The following is a 24,658-nucleotide window of genomic DNA, read 5'->3' as shown; positions in this document are numbered from 1 at the left end:
AGTGTGTCATCACCTACAAAAACAAGAAAGACAACAAATGGAAACAGCCACGAGCACCATAGCACACACATAGGCCTGACAAGGCAGAGTTCCAGTTGTTGAATAACACATGTCCCACATTACTATAACCCTGGCATGCATGCACTGTCTATTAGTTGGAAGAGGAGGCAAAAAGTAGACACTGAGGACTCCAAGATGGAAAAGCAACATATGTGCTGCATGCTGGATAGCACTGGCATCACAGATTAGCCTGTGAGTGGCATGGGCAATCCACATACATGACACATGCCAGCACACAGATGGCACATAGCATAGCCATGCTACATTTGACAAGTACAGCCATATGTCAGTGAATGAGTACTGTCACCCATCCATGTGAGATGGACATGATGAGATGAAAAATGCAAAATAGTGTGACAAAATATGCATGTGCCACACACTGCAACACATCCAGTGTGCAATAATACAGTGATGGCAGGCAGATGGATACATCAATGGTTTGTCACTTCAACATGACATGAAACAACAATCATGTTCCACATTCAAACAGGCCCCAAAAATTAATGTGAGCAGGCCCTTACTCAATCAGCCTGAATGGTCACATCATTCCCATAACAAGGTAATACATGTGGGCCAATGTGGGTTGTAATCTATGACAGAAGCATGTCACATATGTGGCATTAGGGCAGAAAAATGTGTTGCAGACATGGGAGGATTGAAACAATCAGGCTGAATGAACACTGGAAAATCAGAACAATGTTGTTGCAAGATTACAGTTCAAGGGCAACTGCAGTAATGTGGCGCTAATTGGCTACTCTAGTCAGAAGGGATACTGTCATACCCCAACCCAAGGTCGGTGAATGGTTTGGAGGAAGCACATGGGTGACCCATACCACTCAGGAGTACACACCCTCACCTGGCACTCAATCATTGCACATCACCCAACAAACACATGGATTACACACACTTGCATGGGCACTCACCGGACAATTCCTCATAATCTGGTAGGTTTCCCACACCTTGGATCTGTTCCTCTGTGACGAAGGTTCCAGCAACAGACTCATGTTCAGTGAGTTGGTCATCCTCTGGTGGAGACCCACCGCCAGTCACCAGAGTAGAGGCATGACTGGAAGCCAGTTTGTTCTTTGCTCTGCGTTTAAGGTCAATCCACCGCTTGTAGCAATCATCAGCTGTGCGCCTCACAAATCCAAGGGCACTAATGTGGTCCGCGATGGTCTGCCAGTGGGCCCTACGTTGAGCAGTCATAGTCTTACAGCCTGCAGTCACCAACATTTTGCGGATATGTGCCAACAGATAGGCCACAAATGCATCAAGTTCGGGGTCATTGAAGATAGGCTTCCTTGACGTGCCGGAGTGTGTAGCCGTGTCTGGGGTCTCAGCCTGTAGTGCAAGAGCACCCTTATTCTTCTTCTTGGAAGGTGGTGCGGATCCTGAGTGGCTTACGCCACTCTGGTCAGTAGGGGCAGAAGCGCAGGTGGACTGGCTACTCGAAGCGTGTAAAGGCACAATGACCATAGATCTTGGTGCAGGCATTGGCTGCAGGGTGATGTTGGCAGGGCCAATGTCGGTGTGATGGAACTGGACCGACACTGTCCCGGCTGGGAGACTCGGAGCTGGGGTGGACTGAGCTGCAGCTGCCCCTGCAGCCTTCCCCCACCTGGCTACTTGGGGCAGCAGATGACATTGCTGCCCCAGATCCACGTGGCCTGGTGACAGCAACTTTCACTGCCACACGTGGATTAGACTTGCTGACCTTGAAGTCAGCCTGGGAGTCATCCTGTGCCGGTCAGGTGACAAAATGGTCCGGTCGAACAAGGGCTGAGCTGGGATGGTGTCAGCTACGTTTCCCACAACCATTGGGGGGGCATAGGTGGCCCTGATTGGTCCTCCACACACTGGGCTCTAGGGGCACCCTGAAAATCCTGGCCACGTTCCCTACCGCGCCTACCATGCCCACCATTTTTGAGGTCGGCCACCTTTGCCTCCCTTACTGGTTGGTCGCCTCCCAACCATGGCACTGATGTTGTTGTGCGTATGGGTGATGCAGTAAACAATTGTCCTGGGCAATTGGGGTGAAAGGGGTAGGGTACTAGATGGAATTCGTACCCTAGTGCTCTAGCAAGGCTGTATGTGACCCCTGGGGGAAGATGACGGGTCACAAAAACAAAAGTACACGTGCATGCAACCCCTGGTAGACCATGTGCGTGGAAAAATAAACCCGCACTACGCTGTGGCACCCAGAAACACAAAAATAAGCGTACGCGTGTTACACACAGCCTACAATGACCTCTGAAGGGCTATGTGACACACGGGGGCAATCACAGTTGGAAAATACATGCGTGACTCACCGTCTGCCTTGAAAAAGAACATGAAAAAGACACGCATGTGCGCATTGGCAACACCCCGCCAAAAGAAGAAAAGAACGCAGTCTGAGGAAACAGGTAGTATGAACTGGAAACGTTGTGAAGTAATCACGTGTGAACCGACAAGAAGTTCAAGAAACACCCGCTCGCTCTCCACAAAAAGCATGTACAAGAAAATAGCGTGATACTCGTACCTTTTAAGCCAGCCCGCGCGCGTAACGTCACTTACGTGTTTACGCGCTAAGGGCCTTTCCTCGGATTTCACACTGACGTGCACTTTTTCCAAATGCCAAATCACTCCGTATCAAGCTGGCCACGTGAAAACACACGGAAGACCACGCTCCTGCCCAAAAGGCCATTTTCCTGCCCCCAAGAGCCCCGAGCACGCTCCCACCAGCCATCTGCTGCTGCCTGCCTGCTGCCCACGTGCCCTGCTATTTGGTGCCTGCACGTCAGCCATCTGCAGGGGTCCAGTTGCTGTGTCCACCCCTGCTGGAACAGAAGACTCCCGACTGGGATACCATCGCTCCACAGCCCAGCCCCAGGACCCAGTTGCCCACCAACGCCTGCCTTGGGGGTCGCCATGTCGGGGCAAACACCATCTGAGAAGACTGGCGACCCCCAGCCAGAGAGGCAGAGGGCCACCAGCTTCAGTGAGAAGAAAGTTGGTGTCCTGGTGGAGCATGTCCTGGGGCATTATGATGCCCTCTTCGGAACATCACGCGCCAACAAGGAAGGATGGGAGAGGATCTGGGAGGACGCAGTGGCTGCCATCAACGCAGAGGGGGTGGCAACCCGCGACATCAAGCATGTCCGGAAGCGCAGGGAGGACTTCAGGTCGAGGACCCTCTACAAGGCCCAGCACCTCGCAAAGGCAGAGGATGCAGAGGGGTGCCGGGTCAGCATGAGCAACATCCAGATGAGGGTCTTGAACGTGCAGGCCCTGTGCTCCACGCCCAGATCCTTCGGAGGCAGACCCGTGTGGAGTTGAGCGGTAAGTGGCCAAGCATTGCTGTGTGAGACAGGGCATGTTGCATTGTGCTGGTAGTCTGATACTTGCCTCTATGTGTGACATAGGCCATGTATGGATGTGTGCGTGCAGGGACATCATGGCCATGCATGTGAGACCAGTAATGTGTGAACCACATGGATGGTGCATGTGTTCCAATGCAACATGGGGAGCTGTATGTGGAATGCACACATGAATGCATGCCAGTCTCTGTTCTTGGACATGGAGGGGGGGGAGGGATGGGTGCTGCTCTCATGTACATGTATGGTGCACATGTGTGTGTGTCTGAGAAGTGTGTGTGTGACTTTGAAATGCCATGGATGCATGACACATGTCCATGATGATATGTAGATTCACTCATGCAGTGCGGTCACCGTTGTATCCACTGTGTCTATCCACTGTGTCTGTGGGGTACAAGCCATGATGCATGACCCTCCGGTGATGTGTGTGCATGGGATCAGTGTGAGCCATAATGCATGTGAGTTTGAAGGCAACATTTTGGTTAAAAGAGGCCCTTGTACATGGATGCTGATGTTAATTGCAGGCGCCTTGCCTGTTTCTGCATGTGTGTTGCGTGCATTCACCCATGTATTGTGGAGGGACAGGATGGAAGTGACATTTGACAGTGCCACTCATGCGTTAGTGCTTCCTGTCTAGGGGAATATTGTACTGTACCCTGATGCTTGTGTTCTATGTCTCCCTCTATGCAGCATCAAGTGAAGAAGAGGGTGGAGACGGCGTTGTGGAGGCAAGCGGCGGGGATGCCTCCACCGGGCGGCGATGCAAGGCCTAGCCACTCTCCCAGGAATTGCTATCATCCTGGAGCTAGGGGACTGGTGGCGCGTCTGCCACTACGGCTGTATCGGAAGGGCCGGGATGAACCCCCACAGGTGCTTGCAATGGCGGAAGACGGTGTGGAGACATCCAGGTTGGTGGTCTCCACAGAGGAGGAGGAGCCCGCTACTGAGCCGCACATGGGGCCTGGTGGGGGTAGTACCACTGGTGCAAGTGGTGCAGTCCAGGGTCAGGGTCAGGAGGCAGCACAGGTAACCGCAGAGGGGCCTGTGCATGTCACTGTCCTTGACCCTGTGACTGCACCACTATGCACCAGCAGGGATGCCCCGCCCCAGGGCCGTCCGCAGGTAGGGGGAGTGCCACGCCATCTGCCTCTCCACTACCTGTGGACGAGGGGTCCCATGAACGTATGGGCTCCGTCCTGATTGGTGTCGCGTTGCGCACGCGTGACATTCGTGATGACGTGCGTGCTTCCGGGGCGGAGCATGAACACCATCACGAAGAGCAGCTTCGCGACGTGGCACTGTTGGGAAGGGCCTGGTCGGTGGGTTCCTACATGTGTCACGCACTCTGGCAGACCTCTCCTCCTCTGTGGAGACTATGCAGCAGTCGTTCTCGCTGCCATCTTCCGGCCCAGATTCCACCAGGGCCCCCTGTGGACCTGGCCTGACCAACACAGCCAGCTTGGTGAAGATCCTATCCCTGCCACAGTCGGGAGTCAGCGGTCCAGCAGGGGTGGACACCACAACAGCTGGAGACCAGCTGATGGAGGATGTGCAGGCATCATCGGACAGGGCACATGGACAGCAGCAGCAGCAGCAGCAGCAGCAGCAGCAGGCTCTAGGTGGGTGCAATGATGGCTTGGGGCCATCGACATCAGAGGGGCAGGCATCGGCCAGAGGGCAGGAGGACCCTGGAATGGGTGTGTCTTCCGTGTGGCTGCGGTAGGGCCGACATATAGATGCGGAGCGGCGGCGGGCAGAAGAGGCATGGCTCACAATGGTCAGGGCGGAGAACTCCATGCGGAGGGCACTGAGGCGGGTCGAGTGTCTCGAGGCTATTCGCAGGGAGTTGGAGTGCAACATGGCATCGTCCCTGTGAACTCTCGGGGCCATGGAAGAGAACCGCCTCCAGGACATTGAGCAGGAATTCGATGATGCCCTGGCCCGGGAAATCAGAAAGTGAGCCGTCTGACTAGCCCGCCGCCATTGTATATAGTTTTTAGTGTTAGGTTTCATTTTCGTTTTCTTTTATTTTGGGGAGTTTGGACTTTGCCCCACACATTTGTATATAGTTTTTTATTAGGTAGTTTTTTTCATAGGTTTCTGTTCTTTCGTTGGGCTCATGGACACATGACAATTGATTGTACATAGTTGGACAATGGATTTATTGGAACTTTCTCTTTGGATTTCACCATGGATTAATGGATTTTACTTTTTACGTTTCCTTTGGATTTGCTTTGGTGGAGGGAGAGTTTGGACTATTTTTCGTTTGGATTTCTTTGGATTGGTTATACTTTTCATGCACTCATCTTTTGGACATGCTTTTCATTTCATGTTTGCAATTTTTTTATGCTTTCATTTCATTGCTTTATTATTGTTCATAATACATTTTGATATTTTACTTCCAAGTGTGAAATTCGCTCTATGAGTTCCTGCAAAATGTGTGAAAATGTGGGTTTACAAAATCAATGCCAACCAGTGCATCTGTGTGACGGACATGTGTTGATGTACATAGTTGACTTTTGGTTTGTGTCTTGAGATAGGCATGTCAGTGTGGGGTGGATTGGGAAATCATTGCGTCTCAAGACTGGGGTGGCATGCTGTGGTATTTTGGTGGAGATGTGGGCCATGATTGTGCATCCTTATGTCATGTAGGGGGGGACATGAGTCGGGGCCTGCTGGCAGGTGCCCCTCACTGCTGGGGGATGGGGGTGCTGGGGGACATGAGTCGGGGCCTGCTGGCAGGTGCCCGTCAATGCTGGGCGAGTGGGGGTGCTGGGGGACATGAGTCAGGACCTGAAGCTCACTGCTGGGGGATGGGGGTGCTGGGGGACATGAGTTGGTGATCACTAGTGCAAGGTGACATGTGGGCTGGCTCGGGGGCATGCCCATGGTTGATGGGCTGCGTGCGGGACATGACCAGGGGTGCTGGGTAGTCCCCTGTGGTGTGGGCTGCCTGCAGGGGCCGTGGAGGGGGTAGAGGGCACACCTGGGAGGAACCACACTGCCAATTCACGCACACCCCACTGGATACACATACCCCGCTCTGACAGTGAAATTGCGTGTGAAACTGCCACGAACCCCCGAAATACACATACCCCACTCGCACAGGGCCAATCACGTGTGAAACTCCCCACAAATCCCAGTAATACACGTATCCCGCTCGCACAGGGCCAATCGCATGTGAAACTTCCCGCGAACCCCCGAAATACATGTACCCCGCTCGCACAGGGCCAATCCCGTGTGAAACTTCCTGCGCACACCCGAATTACATGTACCCCGCTCGCACAGGGCCAATCGCGTGTGAAACTTCACATGCACCCACGAAATACATGTACCCTGCTCGCACAGGGCCAATCACATGTGAAACTTCCCGCACACCCCCGAAATACACGTACCCCGCTCGGACAGGACCAATCGCGTGTGAAACTTCCTGCGCACTCCCGAAATACACATACCCCACTCACACAGGGCCAATCGCATGTGAAACTCCCCCCCCGAAATACACGTACCCCGCTCGCAAAGGGCCAATCACATGTGAAACTTCCAGCGCACCCCCGAAATACATGTACCCCGCTCGCACAGGGCCAATCACGTGTGAAACTTCATGCACACCCATGAAATACACGTAACCCGCTCGCACAGGGCCAATCGCGTGTGAAACTTCCGCCGCACCACCAAAATACACATACCCCACTCGCACAGGGCCAATCGCGTGTGATTCACCCCACACAGCGGGGTACGTGAATTCGGAGGGGTGCATGGGGAATTTTACAGGCATTTTCGTGGTTGGGGGCCTGTATGCTGGTCTACTGGCCTGTGCACCATGTATGGGATTTGTGCGCTGTACATGGCGCACGGGGAGGGGTTGGGGGCGTAACTGTCGCTGCTGCAGGGTTACTGCGCCACTCTGCGCCACGGCTGGGAATGGATGTTAAAACCATGAATACGCTGTGCGCGTAAATGGATTTTGGCACACGCGGCTGGCGCAGACTGTTGCGCGCGCACACTGTGCGCCAGCCGCGTGCGCCACTTGTGCGCTGAATTCTATGAATTACCCCCTGTATGTAATAAAGAAAATGGTCTATCGGGCACTGTGGAACATTTCTTTTGGAGGAGGAAAGAGTACCAGGCACGTGGGGCTCTCCACATACATATGCTGTTGTGGATTACAGATGCTCCTCAGTTTGGGAGAGAAAGTGATGGCTGTGTGATGGAGTTCATACTTGCTCCATTCCTGCTCAGCATGTGAATACTGATCTACAGAACACGGTGGAAAGATTTTGAAGGCACTCATGTGGAAAGTACTGTCAGAGAAAATACAAAGTAAAGACAAGTACTACAGTGCAGATTTGGCTTTCCAAGGCCGGTGAAACCAGTTGGTTGAATTAATAGTTTGATGCCATCTGTTCGATACTGTTCGATACCATGTTACTGGTAAGTCAGCAAGAAATACCTATCATTTAAAAAGAGATAAGGAATTCCAATTCATGAATGATTGCAATCCTGCTATTGCTCAGCTTTGGAATGCAAATACCGATGTACAATATATGTCTGATTATACAATAGCTGTTGCTTGTTATGTTACATCACACATGACAAAAGCTGAAAAGAGCAATGCAGATGAGGTATGTGCAGATTTATCAGCAGATAAAAGTCTTAGACACCTGTTAAGGTTTGGTCTAAAATTGCTCTCACATTGAGACTGTGGTAGCTGTGGAGCTGCAGATCAGCTAACTAATTTGCTTCTGTACGGATGTAGCATTAATGTAGTTTGGTGAAGTCTTGGCCCCGCTACTTCTAGAAATCGGGTACTGAAGCCTTTGAGTGAAACTCAGCAGTTAGTATGACGATACAGAGATTCTAAAAATCAAATTGATTGATACATATTATCCAAATCAATCGGTAGAGTTGGAGGATCTTTGTTTATATGAAGTAGCAAAATGCTACTCATGTCGACATATTGAAGCAAACAGTGACATAGAACGGTTTAAAGTACATGGATGTACTGGTTGTCTAGTGAGACATGAGAATGCAAGTCTCATCAACCACATGAATCTGTCTTGCCAAACTGCAGAAAAAAAGGAATGATTTAATTTGCAGTTGTTTTTCCCATAGCGTGCAGAGAGTGATTTGCTTGGAAGTTTTGAAACTTTTTAAGAATTTGTTTTGTTAAAAAAAGCTTAATTACATATCCAAAATGTAAGCAGTACTTGGAGTAACCGGAGAATGAACTACATCAGAAGAAATTTTGGCAGCTGAATTGGCAAAAGAGACTCTGGAATTCACGATTCTCCAGCCGGAAATCAAAATGTGCTTGGTGAGCCAATTATTCAAACTGATGTTGTGCTTGCCATGGAAGAAGTACAACGTGTAATGCAACAAACTAAAGTTGCAGATACAAATTATGATGACATTGTTAGTAAACCTAATATAGAGCAAAAAGAAGTATATTATAAAATTAAAGATAGGTTCTTACATGGTCTACAGCATGACAAGCATGAATGTTCTTCTGTCCATTACAAATCTGTTTTGTAGTATGTTAGTGGACAAGCAGGAACAAGTAAATCTTATTTAATTCATGCAATAAGAACAACTATCCAAAATGCAACGGATTGCTCTTTGTCATGTATTGTAATTGCTCCAACATGTTTAGCAGCATTCAATGTAGGAGGTGTTACTTTACATTGACTGTTCATGCTACCCGTGGAGCATGACAACAAACTAGAGTATCAAAAACTTGTATCAAATGCAGCACAAGAGGAAGGAAACGTTCTTAGAACATTAAACACCTTTATTGTAGATGAAGTAACCATGGTGTCTAACTTGATGCTAGCTTTCGTTCACTTGCGAATGCAAGAGGTTCTGAAAATTGACTAAAGGATTTTGTTTGGAGGTAAACATGTACTTGTTTTTGGAGATTTGTTACAATTAACTCCTGTGAAATGTCAAACAGTTTTCAAAATGCTGCAATCTAAGGATATTCAACAAAGTATAGGAAGCATTGGTCATTTTAACCTTTGGAATTGTTTCAAATTCCAAGAACTTACAATTAATATGAAGTAATCTGCAGAATATGCAGAAATGTTTAATATGATTTGTGTAGGTGTTCTTGAGGAGAATGTGAAAGCAGTCTTAAAGGGAGGACTGATTTCCAGCATGTTTCATGCAGATTGCAGTCCGCCTGATGTCATGTTGACTCTTCAGGAAAGAAACATTTTTTGTGTTGCTTTGATGTGCACACTTGCAGAGTGTAAAACGTTTAACTGTACAATTCTACAATCAGAGAAGCAAAATATTGTCAAGATAAAATTGTGTGATGTTTTATATGGTCATGGTAAGCCATTAGAGTTGTATAAGAGAGCGAAAGCTTGATTAGTTCAGCTACAGATTTCAATTTCTAAAACAGCAGGTCTAGAAGCAGTTTTAAAACTGTGCATCAATGCACAAGTAATGTTAAAGAGGAACTTGCATGTAGAAATTTGCCTAGTCGATGGAGCAATGGGAAGAGTGATTTCATTTCACACTTTTCCTCACAGTATAAATAGTGTACATGTTGAAGTAAAGTTTGACTTTGCAGAAGAAACTCATTTGATTTCTCGGGCCTTTGCACGTTTCATGCATATTAAGGATACCACTGCATATGCAATTACTATTCATAAATCACACAGGTTGACTTTTGAAGCAGCACTTATTGACATTGGCCATACAGTGTTTAAAGAAGGAATTTCATATGTAGCTCTGTCACATGTTAAAAATATTGTAGGTTCATTTTTAATAAACTTTGATTAAATAAAAGTGACAGCTGACATTTCTTGCATTGAAGAATATAATAGGTAACATTTACTGTATGGTCCTCACCTGAACCGTATACCAGTACCTGCTAACCACTTAGCCAGGAAACATAAGGAGTCAGTGAAAATCATTCCTCTCAATACTAACAAAACAACAGAATCTACTGGATTTGGATAATTGTTTAACTATGAAATACTCTCATTTCAAATTTAGTAATGAAACAGGAGTTGAATGCGATTCTGATGCAGATTTGTATATGGTGTTTCAAATTACACCATTTATGCAAGAAACAGCTTCCGCAGCAGACAAGCAGCTATATGTGGAGCTTTCATTTCCTAAAATATCTGCAGATGAAAAAACATACAATACACATTTGTCATTGTCAATCCGAAATGTAGTAGCTGTTGCACGTAGAAATCAACAATTTTTAATACAAAAGAAGATACTCAAGAATGTTTAATGACTGTCTTCAATTTTATATTTCAGGAGACTATTAGTGTAGATAGGAATGCAGGAATTAGTTACAAGAGGAATCATAGGTGTCTACAATGTTAGAAAGATTACACTACTAAGGATATTTCTGAAATATGTGTATATGCTCCTATCCCTGATCAGAACAGTGTACATTTTTCTGGTCTTCTAACTAAAGCATTCCAAGACATGCAGCATAGTGACTGTGGTTGTAATTTACAATCAACACTGCAGAATGTAATTTTTAATAAGTATGTATTATTTATGTTTCAAAGATACACTGTAAATGACCCTATAGTCACGCCCACCAAGCTACATTTGTAAATGTTAAAGTTTGAAATGGAAGAATAGGATAAGTGTTTTATGTAAAGTAGAAGATGGATTGTTACTAGGATGTATTTTAAAATTAATACAAAATAAATGCAGAGCTGATATTTCTGAAGATGACATACATTAGAATAGAAAAGATAATTCTGCAGTCTTCTACTTCTGTTTTGTTGTGTAGAACAGTGTATATTTTAATATGTACAAGTATTTGCTATAAGTGCTAGCTAGGTTACCTAAATTGTTCCATGTACATTTCTTTGAGTGTTAGGGAGTGTAGAATGTCATGGCTGTTTACATATTAAAGAAGTAAACAATGGGATGTAGACACAAAAACAATAAAATAAATCACATCTCACATCTAACTACTAATAAGAGTTTTAGGGAAGGATTTACATATACTGTGTTTACTTGTTATGTGTGTAGGTGGTCAAAATAAGGACACACACAACATTTGAAAAAGTATCCCAATTCAATTAAAAAAATAAAGCAGCTTACTTTAAGTGTTAGTATGTTCAATGTTTAAAGATGTTCTATTTGCAGCGTGGACATTTTAAGATTTGCACAATGTGTTGAGTCATAACACTGTGGATGTTTTTTATTTTTTTTATATAGTCGTTTTACAAAATTGTCATTTGCTTCTTAAGTGTGTAGGTGGCCAAAAAAAGGACACACACCAAATTATAAAAGAAGTACTGTAATTAAAATGTAGATATCATTATTATATTGTAATGTGTACTTTTTGAAATGTCTTTATTAACTTCTCATGTTTGTAAATGGCCAAACAAAGGGCGCACCCAGATTTTACAAGAAGTATGGAAATTACATTTGTTAGGTTCTTAGTGTAGCTTATTTATTATTTGAAATATTGGTATGACTATACTTTAAAAAGATTTACACTCAAAATAATGGTACAATGTTGGCATGTTACACGTGCAAATTAATCTATGCATGTAAACCATTCTTGACCACGGAAAGTTGCACTACAATTTCACGGGCACTAATCCTGTCCAAATTGGATTACTGCAATTCACTTTACTTAGGCACCAGCAAACAGAATACTAACAGACTCCAAATCCTCCAAAATAATGCCCTAAGAGCGGCCGTTGGCATTCCCAAAAGTCAGCACATTTCCAACCAAAGACTATCCACCAATTGGTTAGCCATTAAAGACACAATTAAGTTCAAAACACCATCTCTAACATACAAATGCTTCAACAACAAAGCACCTATATACCTAACAGAGAGATTCACTAAACACACTTCTGTACATCCTATCTGAAAGGCACAGTCCAATAGTTTTAGAATCCCTAACTTTAAATTTAAAAATACTGGAGGATCTAGCTTTCCAGTCCTGGCAGCACAACTTTGGAACTCAATACCAGACACCTTAAGAGCTTCACCTGCCCTCTATTCCTTCAAAACTAATGCTAAACAATGGCTGCAATCCAGTGACCTCTGACGTCCCCACCCATGACGATATAAATGTATATTACTGTACCTCGTAGCTGTGGCACCTCACACAGCTGCCCATTTGTGGTATAGTTCACACAGAACTCTCATAAAAGATATATTGGGAGCTGTTAAATTGAAGCAAGTGAAGTTGACACTGCTGCGGAAGGTAAGGCTTCATTCAGTGTCGGTGATGTCCAACTGGTGGATGCAGGTGCTGGAGGTGGTGCTGATTTCCATGAATTTTTATTTTGTAGTGCATGTGCGATTTACGAAACACATCGCCCACATCATCCCAGTGGACTTGCACCAGATGATTTATCATGATTGATGTTCCCAGGCTTTGTGACTGAACATTAGAAGGGCCACATCCTAGTGTTTTCTTGCACAATGTGCATAGTATGTCCTCTGCCTTTTTAGAGCAGTGTTCTTTCACTATCTGCAGTAGTCTTCATTCCAGTTGCTTTATTCCTGGGTGGCGGCCGATTTGGGTCCCAGGTGGCATTGTCATCGCTGATGCTGCTATCAGGGTGAGGAAAATGTAGAACAACAACAATGAAAACACTAAAAAGAAAATGCTGCAAAAATGAAAAATTAAAAAAAAAGAAAAACAAGTAAAGCAAAAAATAGACAAACTGAACAAATCACAAGACAAGGGAAAGCAAAGATCAATATAAACTTATTTTTGTAGGTGGGGTGATTATTCATGACTACTGTGAGAAACCTGAAGGTGTCTCACCCACCAGTCCCCGGGAACCTGTCATCCAGGTGGCCAGGATACGGCCATCACTATTGGATCCAGTTCCTGGGGGTGGAGCAGTGCGGGAGGATCACCTGGATGAGGAGTCTTCGGGGAGTGGAAGTGGGACACTGAAGGGTGAGACACGGTATCCCCTTCCCTGTATTACCTTTTCCCCATCTTATCAGGTAGGATACCGAGAAGCTCAAACCTCCCCCCTTAACTGACACAAACTCTTTCTCATGGACAGTTCTTCGTGAGGGACAACGGACTGACATCAGCGCCGTATACCTGACATGTCCCAACACCATGGTCAGCCAATGTCAGGCAATTACTGATTATTACACACACCTGACTCCCATCGCGCTTCCCCACACGGATTAAAGGCACAGCACAAAAGCACACACAGAGCGAAGAAAAGCACACAAGGAAGCATCACGTCTAAGATGATAGTTTAACACAAGGAGAAAGACGGCGAGACCGGAGAAGGTTGAAAGATGGGAAGTACTGTTGGCGTCTAGAAACCGTTATTTTCATGAGCCTTAGAAAGTGAGAAGCCCAAGACTGGAAACTGAAGCTGAACAATCCTAAACTCTGCATCAAAGTTGTCCAGGGCACTCCTGTGTCGATAACCCAGTCCAGCCGGAGTGATTGCCGCTGTGGTACTGTCCTTGGCTCCTGCAAGAAAGCCACGCCAGTAAAAGCAGCACAGCCGGTGAGTCAAAGAAATTGATACAAAATCAGCTTGTGTTTGAACCAAGATTGCAAGCATCAACATTGGATGAAGAAATCAACAAAGGACAGTGTTTAAGCACATGTAATGTGAAGAGTGAATACGTGGAAACTAAGGTAGTGAATGTACTTTGAAAAAGCCAAATAAGATACAGTGTACAGAGTAGTCTGGCACCACGTGGGTGATCATTTGAAGGTCTCTGTTAGGTATGCAACTGAATGGGACTGCATTGTAAAAAAGGACATTTGTATCGAAGTGGTCCTGCAAAACTCTGTGTACATTTGAAAGTCTTTGATAAGTATAAAGTGTACTGCAATTGGTCCCATCCCGGCTGAGGGGGGCTATTGGAAAGTGGAAAAGGGATCTGTGCCCGGCTGAGGGGGATCCACAGTGAACGTGAGTCACCCGAGAAGGAATCTTTTTGGAACCTTGAAATAAAGGCATATGACCCCCGAAGAGGGGGATCCACCGTAATAGAAAAGGGATCTAAGCCCAGCTGAGGGGGGTCCAGGGAGAGGCACTTGAATCAAATAATTACAAGAAGAAAATAACTTTCTATTTTTGTTGTGTACATCAGTACCCTCTGAATCAAGAGAGCTTGATGAGAAAAGTGACTTGGGACAGAAAACACTGATGCTGAAATTGGATCTGCCTCCTTGTGTCGATGAAGCCAGAGTGTGTGCTTTGCTCGAGTGAACCACCTTGCTCCATGCTGAAAACGTGGGGAAAGGAGGCCAACAGCCAAACATCTTCACTTATCATTTTGTGAACACTTCTTTCTTTTTCATGAACATTACCCCACACTATTTGTAACACTATTTGTAACGTAGCAGTAAGGATAGGCAATAGTATTTTTTAGTATAGGTCCTTTTATTTTGACAAAGACTCCATTAGGACTGCATTGTTATTATTTGATGGTTGTAGCTTGCTCCCATATATAGATTTAGGTTTAGATAGTTGTGTTTCACCCCATTGTGAAAGTTGAATAAACACCCTTGAACTGTGGTCACTTGTGTCTGTCTTACTTCAATACCACCCCTTCCTTATACTACACACTGCCGCTTGCACACACGCAGATGTCCTCATATGGCATGGGCGTAGCTGCGTCAATACATCGCAACATGTGATCAGACCATTTATTGATGCAGATAGGAGTCACGTGCAGGCACAGAGGTGCAGCACTTGATATGATTGGCTAGTGCATCAGCCGCAAAGATCTGTAGCCGCGTTGAAGGAGCTTGGCGTCCTATTGGGTCATATTGTATGTGCAGATTTCATGAAATGGCATGGTCATAGTCATCTCAATGCACCACTGTGTGTCATTGGCTAAATCATCGACACAGCTAGAACGGTACTGCAGACTATGATCCGAATTGGCTGTTAAAAACTGGTACAAATCTGCATAGCTTGTCTTCTGTTGAAAATATATCTTGATCTACTGCATCACAATGAAGTAGATCAAATGAGCTTCCCAAAGCTTCCTGCCTTGGTTCATAATACACATGTTTAAATGAGTTAGGGGGATCTCTTCCCCAAACTTCAAACTGTAGTTTACAATCCAATTGTTCAAAGGACCTCAGGGGTTCCCTTCCCCAATATTCCAGCCTCTTTCCAGATGGGCTGAACCTCCCTGGTCCAGGTGTATTTAACAGGCTGCATGACCCACCTATTACAGATCACACAATCAGTGGCCCATGCCCCACTCTCTGCCACCTTGGTAATTCCTTGAGGCTCACAAATTTGAAAGTACTCATCGAAGTCTATCTGTTTTGGAAAAGGTCTCAGGCTTCTTCATGCTCTTTAAAACACTGTTGGATTTCTCTCAAAGCCTTTACTCTGTTTTTTAATGTGGGTTTGCTGGTTAGCGTAGTTTTACCCATTTGGGAGTTTGCTCAAGCTTTGTTGGCTCCCCTTGGCTGCACATTCACTCTGTCAGCTTTTTAATTCCATCAACGTAGTTTCTCTTACTTTCTGAACTTCAATCTTTTTCTATTAACTTCTATCAGAGGCTTTTCGGGAACGTGCTGCCTGCACGCTAGCGCCCAGATACAATGTAATGCTTTAAACCTTTCATTCGTTTCAGTCAATTTCACTCTGAGACTTTCGATAATGTGCCAGCATCATGAGACCACACCGATACAATGTAATGCCTTCACATGCAGACCGGCACAGGGTTTCAGCACATCTCTTTGAAACTCACTGGTTGATGCCTTCCTTTCTTTAATTTCTTCTGTCAACTGCTTTGAAGGACTGGAGGTCAGGGTCGTACCACCTGCCCCTCATTCAACCCTGGAGGACTACTCAGTGCAGGGGAACAAGCACTTCTCGGCCACGCTGAAGGGACTGTTAAGCTCCATGACTCCCTTCTCTCTGGTTCTCCAGCTTCTTGTAGACACGACCCCTAGCCACACATTGACCTTTTACCATACAGTGTCCTTCTCCAGCGTCTTGGCGTTCTCTACTCCTCCAGTCTTCTACGAGCTGTGCTGGCTATCCTGCTCCTGATCTCAAGCCTGATCTCCCAGTTTGCCTGACTTTAATCAGGCAAATTATTGGGACGTGCCTGGCATTGAGACCTGTAACTTTCAGTCTCTCTCGTCTTCATCCCAGCACCATAATGGATTTCTTCCTAGGTAACCTTCATTACTCTTGGGCTGATCTTCTTCATCCCAGTACTGGCCTTCATGTTAGCGGAAGAAATAGGATAAGAATGAAAAGGGAGAATAAATGATGTTACTGTCAGGAAATGAGGGATACTGTGTCTCACCCTCTGGAACTCTCTCCCAATCCTTAAGGACTCTTTGCTCAGGTGATCAACCCTTGCTAGTCCACCCCCAGGGTTAGGATCCAAGATCTATGGCCCTTCCCTGGTCACCTGAACAGAAGATCCCTAGGGAGTAGATATGAGAATACCTTCTGGTTTCTTACAGTACACATATGAGCCTCATTAGAGTTTGGTGGTATCTGGGCAGTAAATTCTCCCAGACACCATCAAACTGAATTATCGTTACCGCCACTTGGTCCAGCGCCATTACTGCCGGATTACAAGTGGCCCGTGGTGGTGTAAATCCCAATTTTTTCAAGTCCATAGGACTGTAGGGGGCTTTTTTAGTGGAATTACAATGGCGTTAATACTGGCAATTTTTGGCCCGAGGGTTGGAGGGTTTACCTACAGCTAAACTCCAGGACCATGTCTGTAATATGGCGGAGCAGGAAAAGCCATAGTAATTCGATTACCGCCAATTTATTTTCACTCTGCCACACTTGTAATGAGGCCCATAATCTTTTAAATGCATTATATCTATCATGTGAAGTGTAAAAACGAAACTTTCCACAGTTCAAGTCAAAGGTGTTTGATTTAAAAGTGCAAAGATATACTTGGTGTTTTGCTCTGATACAGTTTAACCAGAAGGTATCTCATTTTACTATGATGTGCAGCCTGCATCTGTATATGATGAAACTGACTCTTACATCTACTTTCATGAAGGCAAGCTAGAGAGTGACTCAGAAGTCCTAATATGTTATGAACTTCACAGTCATCTATTCTCTGCAGCATAATAATCTGTCTTTGAACATTCATTTTTGTGCAACACTTGCAAAACATCTCTTTAAGAGTTTACAAGAACATGTATCAATATTGCACATATAATTACACTTCCATACCTCACTTTGCTTTTTAGGTTTTATTCCAGACTGACCTAAACTTTTCTTTACTGATAGTCCTTAGGATTTCTTCTTCTATTTTTTTTTTAAATCACACCGTCTTGCACTTCATAGCTACATCCACTCTCATCAATAGCAAGGGGCACATTCTTTCCTTGAATGGAATTCTCTTCATTAAAAATCTTTCCATGTGAAAAGTGTGTTTCCACTCTCCGACAGAAACGTCAAAAAAGTTGTCATGTGTATGTGCATGAACTGTTTCTATATTTCTATGGAATGGGGTGGTCACCTTAAGTAACTTCTTACGTTTTTTCAATACAACAATTAACAATTAACAATTTTCTTTTCCTATGAGAACATTTGTAATTTTTTTCTTTTCCAAAAAACACTTCAAAACATATCTAGTTTTGGTGTCACACCTCTCCAAAGACTTTTAAAGACTCAAGAGTAGAATATTTATATATATATATATATATATATATATCTTTATTCCTATGTTTCAAATTTGTAGGACATTTCCTTTCTTTTCTTGTAAAAATCTTTTCTTTTTTACTTTTACTAACTACTAACAGATTTGATGCATATTTTCTTTCACACTTTTATTTAAAATATACTATGTTCCATTAATTTGTTCTGTTGGCACATCTCCTATCTGAAGTTGGACATTATCAAAAGTATTGTCAATAACAACTATAAATGTATTGTCATTACTATTTATATTTACAGACTTTGAAACACCACTTTAAAAAAAAAACTATATTATAAAACTATACTTCCCTTCAAATTATCCTCTCTTCTAGCATGTTCTTCATGCTTCTTCGTAGGCATTAATAACAAATGCTCTAAAGAAACAAATATAATTATGATATCCGTACACCTAGTCTTGTAAAATACAAACGACTAAAACCAAGATTAAACACAAATGATAAATGCTTCCATTTCTAAAACTTACACTGAAAAAACTTTATAAATAAAAAGTGTTTTTTCACCACTGTACCTCAAAAACATGTTTTCTATTTTAAGGAATATCTTAAATCACAGTACCTACTCTGCATAAGAAAACCACATAAAATCAAATATATTTCAGTAAATATTGCTCTAATAAAACCTACTGTAACCAACGCAATTAAAGATGCTAATCGTCTAAAACAATTCTATACCATCATAAGATTTCTTTCACCACTGTACCTCACAAAGCACTTTTAAATGTCAAGGAATATCTTAAAGCACAGTACTTATTCTACATAACTTGCCCAGGCAAAAACAGCCCATGTTGCAACTGTTAAATGTGGCCTACATTGTGCTGCTGGCAGCATGGAGGCATACAAGGAGAATGCATTTGGGAGGTCTGGGACGTTCTGAGGTTGATAACAGCTGACAAGTCAAACCAGAATGTGGAGGTCCGGAAACATTCCAGGAACGAAGCAGAAGTAACGGTTTCCAAAGTAACAGATGCGCGGAACCACTTCAAACAGAAGCGCTGCGGTAGTACGCCAGAGAAAGGATATAGCTGGGAGAACCGTCATGTGACCGCGTAGCCACGTCATTGCTAGGCAACAGGGCTTGACAGGAGTGCCTGTTGATTAAGGTAGTAATCCGGTTACCTAGTCAATGGGACGCTATGTGGCCTGCGCCGGCACACACTGGACTGCCCTAAGCGCCATGGTAGTTTCTATGGTTGTGTTCATTGCAAGCGACTCCTGGGGACCCCAAGAGCTGAGGTACGTGGTACATGACTGGCCTTGACAAGAACTATTAATTAATCTTCAAAATGATATACAATCCACGAAAAAGGACATACCTTACTTAAGACAAATAATTGACAGTAATAAAGTAGATAATTGGGCTAATGAATAAGATATATCATGTGTACCAAGTGATATATCATTAAATGCAATTATTATTTTGACCCTCATATGTAGTGTATCACATACTCTATATAGGATACATGTGTGCATACTGTAATTTTCCTTGCACATATTAATCACTGGGTAATTGGAAACTAAAATCCAAGTTCGATAAAAGAAATACAATACACTAATAACTAATAAGGCAAATGGATTGGAGTAGATAGATTTAATGTGTACAGGTACACAGGATGCAGTAAGGCTAAGGCTACAATGCATAGGTAAGGATACAGTGGGGTGTGGCATGTCTGACCAAGATGACAGCAGTGATGATGAAGCAGTGTGTGTTCCAAATCCATCCCCACCATAAAAGGGCTGCAGGAATGAATACAACAATAGACAGCTGAGGTTCATTGAAATAAAGGAACACTGTTCAAACTGAGGATGTCCAATGCACTTTCTGCCACAAGAACCTACAACGGGGCCCGTTGTATGTACCATCACAAAGCTTGGGCACATCAGTACTTATTAACCATCATGAGTCCACTGGGATTATGTGGGCATTTTATGAGAACCATTTGGTTATTGGGAAAAAAACAATGAAATAGGCTCCAAGAATACAAACTCCTCAAGTGGTAACTGAAATCCACCTGCTGCCACACCATCAGCAAATGCCTTGAAAAACAATGACAATCCTCCTGAGCATGAATGGAGTCGTTAAGGCCGGCTTAACTGTTACCTAGCCTACTGATTGCTAACTGTTCTAGGAACTGTAGATGATGGGGAAGCATGATTAATAAAACACATAGCACAGGATAGCATGTGAACCTTGGAAGAAGTACTTTTATAAGTGTACGTAAAGGGGCTCTTTAGGCAGTATCACTAAACAATCAAGTCCTGTTACTGCAAGAAAGTATGCCATTCGTGTTACCTAAAAGGTGCTTTACTTCTGGTGTCTCAGAATGAAGTTGATTTTCTACCAATATTCTTCAGATCAGCAAGAAACTATCTGGATGATGGTCCCCTAGACTGAATCTTGTGACACATGAAATGATCTGAGTAAAGAGTTGCCACCCACAAACTGTGCACTGTTTGAAACCCATCAGATGAGGCATAGGTCAGGGTCACAAGAAAAAAGCAAGCATTGAGAAACCCAATAGTTATTCCTTTTGTAGGATACACATTACTTTTGTGTTGTTAAGTATTGCCAGGTTGTTGACCTCATTAACCAGGCATTGCCTAGACAGTGCCTGTCTACAGACCATTACTAAATTACGGCACATCCTTAGGACTATCCCTTAATGATTCTATGACTGCCATTATACATACCTAACATGGCACATTCAACCAGAAGCAGTGCAATGAGCAACAATGTGCTACGCAATGGCACTCTTTGCTACTGGCCAACACTGTGGTTGTATGGTGCTTTATAAATGTTGAGATAACTTGATATTAACAAGGCATTTCCAGCGAATATCCAGGTATCCACACAATGCTCAGGCAGCCATGTGGGGCTGTGGGAGAAGGTTATGGCATTAGGATTTATACCGAACTTCGCTGCCATTTGCATGGTCTCTAAATGCTTTGGCGGATTTGAAAGCGAGTCAGTGGTTTTTGTTAGTTTGAGAGGAAAAGGCAAGATACTAAGGATGTTGCATTCATTTTTTTTTGTTTTATTTGTTTTGGCTACACAGTAACCTTTACAAAAATAGAAATCTCAAGTACAATTACATAAAATTACAGCGGCTAAAAATATGATACACATTAATCATAACTAAAAACAGGAAAGATGTCATTACCTGTTATTTCACAGAATATTTTACAGTTGAAGCAAAGACATCACTTTTCTTCGTCCATGACGTTTCATGTTGCATAACACAATAGAACTAAACAGCTTTTTTGTTAACACATTCCAAACCTTTACAATTATTGACCACATAATACTTAGATCAGATCCTATTTCATTTTCATACTTTTCATTGACAATCAAACCATTTCCTGAACCAGTTTCTAAGGAAGCAATCTAAATCTCTTAACATAGTACCAATATTCATCCTTGCAGTTCGCATTTTATTTTTAGGAAGCGTAAAACCGCCAGTTGCAGTTTAACCCTGGAGCCGTGTAACATATCCATACAAAGCGCTTCACAGTTAACACATTCTGGATTAGGAACAAATTTGGAAAAATATTCAATGCGTGCTTGTCTAAGTCCCACACATTGAGTCAACAAGTGTTCCAGTGTTACGTCCCTAGCATCTTGATTACAGAATCTGCATTCCACACTTGTAGCAAGCGAACCTTGCCTTATACTTGCTGCATGAGTCTCTTAACCGTCATGGGATTCGTGATAAGTATTTCTTTTGAGACCCCGACTTCTGTGAGGGACTCCTGGGCCTCCCTTTCCAACTCCCGCAGTAACATGGATGAATCCTCGCCAGCAGCCAGGTGCCGTGCCAGGATTCAATGCAAGGTGGAGTCCTTACCCACAAGCAATTTCCTGTATAGTGATACTATACGCCACACGATTATGCTTAATAAAGAAAACAGCCCAATTTCGTAGCGTATCGCCGCAAGTGGGACGCATTTCGGAAGACACCAGACCATAGATCTCAGCATGTGGGCCTCATATTTGGGAAATTCACTTCTAAACCAGGAGGGGGCGAGTTCCATCCCATAACAAAACTGAGCAATAGATTTGCTTCGGTACACATTCAAACAGGGTAACATCGAAAAGTTCCCATATTTGTTATCAATTTTTTGCAGTTGGGAAATCAATGGAGTGGTTTTCTTATCCAAATAGATACATAGATTTACCCTATTTACGTACTGAAATATGGGATAGCCTAGATAGCGAAAGGCATGGCATATTGAGAGTTTGGCATGATCTAAAAACCAGGCAAATCTAATAGCACATTCCCTGTAGCTTAGTCGCATGATGACAGTTTTTGTCTGCTTAATGGCTAGTGAATTTTCCGCAGTATATTTCTTAAATGAGGACAGCACACGTTGTAAAACCTATGTGGGTCTGGTCAAAGAGGAGTACATCGTCAGCATAGGCGGTCCAGACAATCTTGGTGCCCTCCACTTTTGGAGCAGCAAAGGATGCACCTTCCAAATGTGGGCAAACATCAGATAAGTACAGATTAAAAATAGTTGGCGCGAACATGCATCCCTGTCTAAGACCATTGCTCGTAGTGATTTCCTCCGAGAGATTTCCCTCAGTATTAAGTCGACCCTAATTTTGGTTTCAACATGGAGGTGATAGATAATGGTTAGCAACTGTGGAGGCATGTCTAGAGCATATAATTTCCTCTACAAGGTAGCTCTATTTACCAAATCGAAAGCAGAGGACAAGTCAATTGACGCTAAGTAAATTGGTTGACTGCCTCTTAACCTGGTCTGTTGCTGCATGATAGACAGAAGAAGACCCCCAGCATCTGTACCCACTGCTTTCGTAAAAAAAACAAATTAATGGGGTGAGAGTAATCCCTCTGCATCCATCCAGGAATGGATGAGTTCCAGAACTAAGGATGCAAAGAATTTTGAATCAGCATCCAGCAGGGCGATAGGTCTATAGCTAGATGGTATAGACCTATCACCCTTTTTATAGATAGGAACCACATACGACAAGTGCCAGCTTGTTGGAAATACCCTAAATATAATGATGTCCTTAAACAAAAGAAACAGAATCTTTGCCCACAAATTCGGGTTACCCTTAAACACAACATTGGCGAGCATGTTTGGTCCTGGTGCCCATGACGATGAGCATCTTGATATAAGTCTTTGTATATCAAGCAGTGTAAAAGGGATATTCCATTGGCATCTGATCATATCTGTCGGCACCAGCCAATTAGTGGTAGGTGGACAGTATAGAGAGCCAAAGTGCCCTTCCCAAACTGCAGAGGAAATACACACTCCTTGTTCTCTAGCTAGGGATTCACCTCTCTTATTAATAAGGGTCCAAAAGTTTATCATGTTTGTTTTGGATAGGGCCTCTAGTATACTTTCCGCATCCTTCTGGAGGATTTTTGCTTTTAATGTACGCACTTTGGTTTTCCATTTATTTTTTGCCTTTTCTATCACTTCCCCCAATTTGGGAGTAAACGGCAGTTTTGTTAAAAGACAAATCTCATGATCCCTCTCTTTTTTGAGCAGGTACATAGACGGATCAAAGACATGAGTATGGGATCAAAGACATGAGTATGGGAAAAGCCTAATTTCTTGGATCTCTTGATCCCGTGGGGACCTAGGATAACACCCTTAACATAACAATAAAAGTCCCCATGTGTGTAGATTCTAATTTTTTTTATCAAGACCATATTTATCGTAGTCCTGAAAAAAGACCTTATTTACTTTCTGGATGTTATCACAGTGCCAATTAATTCTTCCCAGATTGTTGAGCTCCATCGTCAATGGATATAAATCCTTGGAGGCAGCCAAAGCATGCACCTGCAAGGTCAGTTTAAGAACACTGCGATCACTAACCATGAAGGGTGATATAGTGAAATCGGATATGATGTTGAGTAGATGCATGTTCACAAAAATGTAGTCAATAGTGGAAGACTCAGAACCATTTGTCCAGGTTCAGACACACCCTTACTCATGTAATCATTAACACAGTTTAAGCCCCAACCCATCAAAAAATAATTCCACTGCAATCCCTGCAGGCGCTTTCTAGAGCAGCCATGACTCATGGGACAAAGAGAGGGCTCCTCAAGGGCCCCCTTTGAACGCAAACCTGCTTCAGAGTTAAAATCACCCATGAACATGATATTCAGTATTTTAAACAACATTTGGCATTCCTGAATCATGGCATTGTTCAAATTAATAAATTCCTTCAAATCAAGCTCAGGACACCAGTATACACTCATTATCAACAGATGTCCGAGGGGAGTGGGGAGGAAGAAGTGCAACAAACAGCATGGCAATGCATCCCTTATGAAGCGAAAAAAGCTTAAGACATTTGAAGGGTAGCGAATTTCTAATTGCAATAAGCATGCCCCCCCCGGAGGTCTACCTCTAGATTTTTTTACTGCTGGGACTTGATGTATACAGTAACCGTCCAGCACCAAAGGAGCGAGAGCCCATGTCTCTTGGAGACAAAAAATACTTGCTTCACTTCGGAGGCTAATGCTGTCAGACATCAACATGAATTCCAAGATACAACTGTATATGGTAAAGGAATCTATGGTTTCCCATTTAAAACTTGAATTTTAGCTAGTGA

Source organism: Ambystoma mexicanum, chromosome 2q (assembly GCF_040938575.1).
Source record: "Ambystoma mexicanum isolate Mex_15411 chromosome 2q, UKY_AmexF1_1, whole genome shotgun sequence".
Lineage (NCBI taxonomy): Eukaryota > Metazoa > Chordata > Amphibia > Caudata > Ambystomatidae > Ambystoma > Ambystoma mexicanum.
Note: the sequence above shows the minus strand (reverse complement) of the source record.